Here is a 7,338-nt window from a genome sequence, read left to right as displayed (position 1 = left end):
TATAAATATACTTACTATAATAGAATTTAAAATAAGCATGGTGAAATCTGAAGAAAATAGGAAACTATGAAAAGTGACATAGAAAATGTCAAAAGGACCCAAATTAAATATAGAAAGAACAAAATAGCTGAAGTTTAAAAACCCAATACTTTAGTAGTCAAACATTCCTGGAAGGCAAATTGTTGAACCAGAACAAATTTGGATCAGAACCAATTTTCTAATACTGCATAGAAATACAATTAATGAGACCTAAAAATGAATAACTGTGGACCACAGAAGATAGATGTTCTGGCAGTCAATACTTGCTGTTGGTAAGAGATTTCTACGGGAGACTGCTTGTCTTGTAAAAGAATGCTATAGGAGAGCCCAAGGAGATCCTCATTTATATGAACTACAGTTATAAAAATAATGTATTATTTTTAGCAAATAAAAAACGTGTACTAAAAACATGGCAGTCAGAAAAGATCTTAGGTACTCAGATCTTTTTGTCCCCCCCTCAGAGCTTGTTATTTTCTTATCACATACAATCATTGGATTGAGGTCCATTATAAAGGACACAACGTTGATTGAATTCTATCAAAGTTTTCTCTAAGTAAGCAATGCATTTATTTGTTGACAGAGGCTTCTGTCCCGCTCAGTCTGGCAGCCATTCAGTCCCAAAGAAACACACAGAGATCTACATTCATTATAAACTGGTTGGCCTATTAGCTAGGGCTTCTTATAAACGCTTATATCTTACATTAACTCATAATTCCTGTTTGTGTTAGCCATATGGCTTGGTACCTTTTATCAGTGAGTCATTCTCATCTTGCTTCCTCTGTATCTGAGTGATGACTGCAGATTGAGCCTTTCTTCTTCCCAGAATTCTCCTGTTCTGGTTTCCCTGCCTCTACTTCCTGCCTGCTACTGACCAATCAGAGTTTTATGAACCAATACAAGCAACAAATCTTTACAGGGTACAAGACCATTGTATTACAGGATTTATTTCTTCATAATCTTAAAATTTCTTTTCTTATAAATTTCTTTTTATCTTTTGAGATAGGATCTTACTATGTTACTATATCTGGCCTGGAACTTGGTATGAATACCAGGCAGGTGTTGAACTTGTGGTAATACTTCTTCCTCTGCTTCCTGAGTGTTAGGATTACAGGGTGTGCCACCACACTGAGCTCAAAAGTTTACCTCTAGTGTATGGTCTACTATCTGAAACTACCATGTAATTTTATAAAAACAAAATCAGATAAGCAGATAATAAATATGTGGTTGGTTGATGCTCAAACCAACAATAAAACTCCACAAATTCGCTGTTTCTCATGAATGTATTTCTTAGAAGGGAAAGTTTATCTGGATAAGTTTATAACAGTCAATCCCAGAAAACTTTACCTCCAGGTCATTCCCATCCTCTGACTGTTTTGAGCAGCTGAGAAGAGCAGTGGCTTTATATATTTCATCCTCACAGAGTTATCCAGCAAGTTGGGCTGGGGGCTGGAAATATAGATTAGAGTGGAAACTGTGTGATGCAGTAATATCAGGCCTCTGCATGGTGCACTGTTCATAGTTTCTTGTTTTGTAGCTCATTTTTGTAACCTATTAACTTACAGTGTCACAGGATAGAACTATGACCCATATATTTTACCTGCCTTCACCCAGCTTTTTTCATATAGTAAATCTGATCTCATCACTCTGAAATACGTTAATGTAAATCCTTATGGCCTCACTGTATCTTATAACGAAACCATGGAACACCGTCTACATACCAGACTTCGCTATTTTGTCGGTGGGAGGGTGAGACTACACAGATGACTGGCTTTTCTGACAACTGGAGTATTGTGAGGTTCCTATTTTCTTCAGTACAATCTCAATTGCAGAAAGCATATGGTGCATGTGCAAAAGTTATCTGTGAAATAAATTACACAAAAATGACCAGGGACAGTAACATTGTATATCTCAGTTCAAGAGGCTCTGAAGATACTGGCCTTAATTAGGTAACTGTTGTACGATGTGGTAATGATTTTCTGGGAAGTGCCTCGTGTACCCCGCCTTCACAAATTAAACTTTTGCCTAACCTTTTAACCAAGTTAATTATAATGCCCTGTGCACACAGTTTGTCTAAATTAAACTTACCTTTAAGAAAAACAATGTAATCTATTTTATTATACCCTGAACTCACCTTGTAATCAACTTTTACACACTAAGCTGTATATACTGCTTAAATCTTAAATTATATTCCTATATCTCCCTTGTGACCCATCTATCCTCCTGATACAGAATACTCTGTGTGTGTGTCTGTCTGTCTGTCTGTGTTTTATGGTAATTAAGTTTAATATCACTGCTGAAAACAACCATGTTGAAAACAATGTGCAACTAACAATGAATGTTGAAAGCAACACAACTTCCTTGTAAAATTCTGGTGAAAGATTAAGACAAAGCCTGGCATTAGTTTTCCAAACCATGCTTGATATGATGGTCAATTTTCATTTAAGAGATTCAGGCTCATTCATGGTTAAATGACTCTAGAGACTCACAGTATGTATTTCTTCAAGCAACTTCCTGGCCAATGCCCATCTGGTGTGGGATGTCCTTCTGTCTATGTGTTGCTTTTATTGGTTAATGAGTAAAGAAAGTGCTTTGGGTCTATAGCAGAGCTAGGTGGGGAAACCTAAGCTGAATGCTGGGAGAAAGGAGGCAGAGTCAGGGAGAAGCTATGGAGCCACCACCAGAAACAGACATACTGAAACTTTGTTGGTAAACCATTGCCACGTGGAGATACAGTGATTAATGGAGATGGGTTAAATTAATATGTAAGAGATTAGCTAATAAGAATCTAGAGCTAATGAGCTAAGCAGTGATTTAATTGGTACAGTTTCTATGTGATTATTTCGGGTCTAAGCTAGCCAGGTGGCTGGGAACCAACAAGTGGCCTCCTCTCACTACACCCATCAGTTGGCATTTTAAGCATTTTCCCAAGAAAATGCACTTAGCATGTGTGATGCCCTGGATTCCACACTCAGTACCATAAAACAAAGAAAACAAAAACAAAACAAAATCCTCCTTGTGGATGTGAATTATCATATTTGAAACAGTCTTTAAACTACTCTTCTGATCACAGCATTCTGGAGACAAAGGCAAGTGGATCTCTGTGAGTTTGAGGTCAGCCTGGTCTACAAGAGCTAGTTCCAGGACAGGCTCAGAAGCTACAGAGAAACCCTGTCTCAAAAAACAAAACAAACAAACAAAAAGCTATTTTTCTGGGATATGATTAAAACAAAAAGGCTGTACGTATTTAGTATATATATATATATCATGATCATTTTGAGATCAGTATATGTCCATGAAAATACCAATATTATTTGCCTTCATACTAGATGAGGTAAAACAAACATAAATATGTAGTTGTGTCATTAATAAAATGGACCTTGGAAGAAAAGATAAATAGTAGGTTTTAAGTATAGAGATGGACTGATAGACTTTAATGCCTGATAATCTATAGTCCCTTGAAATATTAGTATTCTTTCTCATTGGCCCATCTCCTTATCTCAAGTGAAATCTGAGGCCATATTTCTTTTTTGCTGTCCATATACATAGCTGAACCCATGCATGGAGTAAGTAGTCAATATTAAATAGGAATTCTCAATATCTGATGGGTAGAACCTAAGAGCATATTTAGTGTCATATCATTTGGATATGTAAATTTCACAATCCAATAAAATCCCTCTTTCTTTTCCCCTAATTATCACCATATTTTGTAATAGATAACTGTGATGATTAATATGGTGGCTTAAATGGCAATGCCCACCTCACAGGGGCATTTGAATATTTAAATATTTGGTTCTCAGTTGGTGGTATTGTTTAGGGAGGATTAGGAGATCTTGCTGGAGGAAGTATGTCACTAATGGGGGGAGGGCTTTGAGGTTTGAACACCAAATGACATTCCCAGTTCTCTCTCCCTGTTTTCTGCTTGTGGTTCAAGATGTAAGCTCTTAGCTAATGGCTCTAACCCCACATGCTTCCCTGCTGCCACATTTCCCTGCTCTGATGGTAATCAACTCTCACCCTTATGGAAGCCCAAATAAATCCTTACTTCTCCAAGTTGCTTTGGGTCATGTTGCTTTAGTACAGCTATAGAAACCAAACTAAAACCATTCATTTTAAATGCCAACTTGCGTAGAATCACCTGGAAAGAGTCTCAATTGAGGAATTCTGGTGGGAGTGGCAGGTTGCCTTCCCGCCCAGCTCCCGCACGGCTGGCTAGCTTATGCCCCAAAATAACAACACACAAATTGTATTCATTTAAACACTGTTTGGCCCATTAGCTTCTAGCCTCTTACTGGCTAATTCTCACATCTTGATTAACCCATTTCTAATAATCTATGTAGCACCACGAGGTGGTGGCTTACCGGGAAGGATCTTAACCTGCATCCATCTTGGAGAGGAGAGCTATAGCATCTTTCTCACTTCCATTCTTCCCAGCATTCTGTTCTGTTTACTCTGCCTATCTAAATTCTGCCTATCAGGCCAAGCAGTTTCTTTATTAATTAATCAATGAAAGCAACACATAGAAAGAAGACCCACCTACATCAAGGGATTATCTAGATCAGGCTGGTCTGTAGGTATGTCTAGGGTGACTGTCTTGATTATTAATTGACTCAGACCACTGCAGGTGGCACCATTCTCTGGGTTGAGATCCAAGACAGTATAAAGATAGAGAAACCAGTTAAGCATTAATACTAGCAAGCAAGCAAAGATTCATTTTTTAACTCTTTACTCTTGGCTATAAGATGTAATGTGACTAGCTACCCGAGTTCCTGCCTTGACTTCTCTAAGCTATTAACTATAATTTGGAATTATAAGCCAAATAAGGCCATTCTTCTCTATGTTGTTTTCTGTCATTTGTGACAGCAACAGAAAAGATGCCTTTAAGATATCTACATAGTATTTCTTGATTTTCTTAGCTCTACACTTTTTCCTTTCTAGATAAGTGCTACATGTGTACTATGTGACTCTAGCCCCATTTTTGTAGTTGATGGAGAACCTGACTGGACTTTAGCTAATTCAATTTACTATCCTAGAAATTTTTCATTAGGTCATGGAATAAGATAATTGGCCTCTATATTCAAAGAAAAGCAAAGAAAGTCATTCCATAAAAAGGAAATGCAAAGATAATTTTAAAAAGTTAAAAGAGAATGATGCCTAGGCCAGTGGTTCTCAACCTGTGGGTCTCAGCCTCTTTGGGGTGATATATTAGATATCCTGTATATCAAAGATTTATATTACAATTCATAATAGTAGCAAAATTACAATTATGAAGTAGCAATAAAAGTAATTTTATGTTTGGGGTCACCACAACATGAACTGTATTAAAGGGTCAGAACATTAGGAAAGTTGAGAACCACTGGTTCAAATTGTGTATTAGCTTTCTGATTCTAATTCAATTTATTCAGAAGTTGAGCTATATTCATCCTTTTAGATACCATGTAACATTTAATAGTTTCTTTTTGTGAACTGGTTTTGTATTGTGGATTTTCTTGTTTTTGCTGTTTGCTTTAAGTTTATCCAGGTACCATTTTCTACTTAAAAGAAGAATCTTACTAATCCACCTCCCACTATACAAAAGTCTACCAAAGCGGAAGTGAGTTAACAAAGCTCCACTGGAAAGTAGTCAAGGCGATGGAATGGTCTACGACTTGTTACATATTAGTAATCTCTCAAACATCCAAGTTGTGATCTAAGACCCTGCCATCATTTACAGACTCAGAGGAATGAAGGCCATAACCAAAGCACACTTTTTGTATTATATACTTTTTAAAATATAGGCTATGGAAGTAACTTAGGATAGAAAGCTTGAAGCTTGTTTAATATCCATGATTGCCTTGGTCATCTTGAGCACTTTAAAACAAAAATCCTAAAGTAGATATTAATATCTACACCTTGATGTATTTGGAGATCAGTGTACATTCACAAAAGCATCATGAGTATCAAGACCATATACATTTCTATCATCTTTTAAAGCTTATTGTCCCTTTTATTATTATGATTCATCTTGGAATATGCACATGTGTATGTACACATATTAAGAAAAATGAATGAAAAATCTGTAGTTGTTTGAATAAGAATGGCTCTCATAGGCATATAAATTTATAAACTTGGTCACCAAGAAGTGGCACTATTTGAAAGGATTAGGAGATGTGTCACTGGGGGTGGACTTTGAAGTTTCTAAAGGTCATGCCAAACCGAGTCTCTCTTCTTGCTGCCTACAGATCTGGATGTAGAGTTCGTAGGGCTTGCAGAGACTGAAGCTGCAATGAGGGAGCCTGTATGGGTCTGAGCTAGGTCCTCTCCATGTATGTTATAGTTGTGTAGCTTGGTGTTCTTGTGGGACTCCTAACAGTGGGAGTGGGGGTGTCTATGGCTCTTTTGCCTGCTCTTGGGACCCTTTCCCTCTTACTGGGTGGCTTCACTCATCCTTGACATGAGGGTTTATGCCTTGTCTTAGTGTATCTTGCCATAGCCATGGTGTCTCTTCATAGCAATAGAACACTAAGGCAAGCTCTATCCTTAGAAAATTTAAATTATATGATACGTTGTATATAATAAAGAGAGCTACAGATATTATAGTGTATAGTAGAACTCCAATATTTGTTTATACTGCAAAACTAAATCTCTATACCCTTTAACCTCCTGGCGTTTTATCACCATTCTGTCTTGTTCTCTGAGTTGAATTTTTTTTAAAAAAAAAATAAACAACTCTCACCATATAAATGATATTAAAAGTATGTATTTGTCTTTGTCTGGCTCATTTCACTTAATGTAATATCCGTCTACATTTATCTGTGTTGCTAACAGTGGTCCTGAGAACAATGCTTCATTACAAATGCTTACTAGTCTACCTTCAAATTCTGGCATTTAAGTTTTCTTCAGTCTGAGTGCTTTGTTTTTTTATTTGGAATGACTTTAGATTTAAAAAAATATTATAAGATACTATAGAGAATTCTCATATACCTTTGCACAGTTTTGCCCAAATTTAAGAACTTCTGGTTCCATGGCACATTTGTTAAAACTAAGAACCCAACATTGCTAATATTACTATTAAGGAGAATACGTACTTAGCATTCACCAGTTTTCCCACGAGTGTCTTTTCCTTGTTCTAGAATCTAAACCAGGACATTATATTGCATGTAGCTGGTCTGGTGGTTTGACCAGAAATGACAAATGCCCCCCCATAGGTAGACATCTTTGAACACTTGGTCCCCAGGTGGCAGCACTGTTAGGGAAGGTTATGCAGACTGTAGAAGATGGAGCATGTCACTGACAGTAGGCTTTGAGAGTTTATAACCTCAC

Source organism: Alexandromys fortis, unplaced genomic scaffold, assembly GCF_014885135.2.
Source record: "Alexandromys fortis isolate MF-2015 unplaced genomic scaffold, M_Fortis_MF-2015_v1.1 scaffold_114, whole genome shotgun sequence".
Taxonomy (NCBI): Eukaryota; Metazoa; Chordata; class Mammalia; order Rodentia; family Cricetidae; genus Alexandromys; species Alexandromys fortis.
This window is presented reverse-complemented; position numbering follows the sequence as displayed.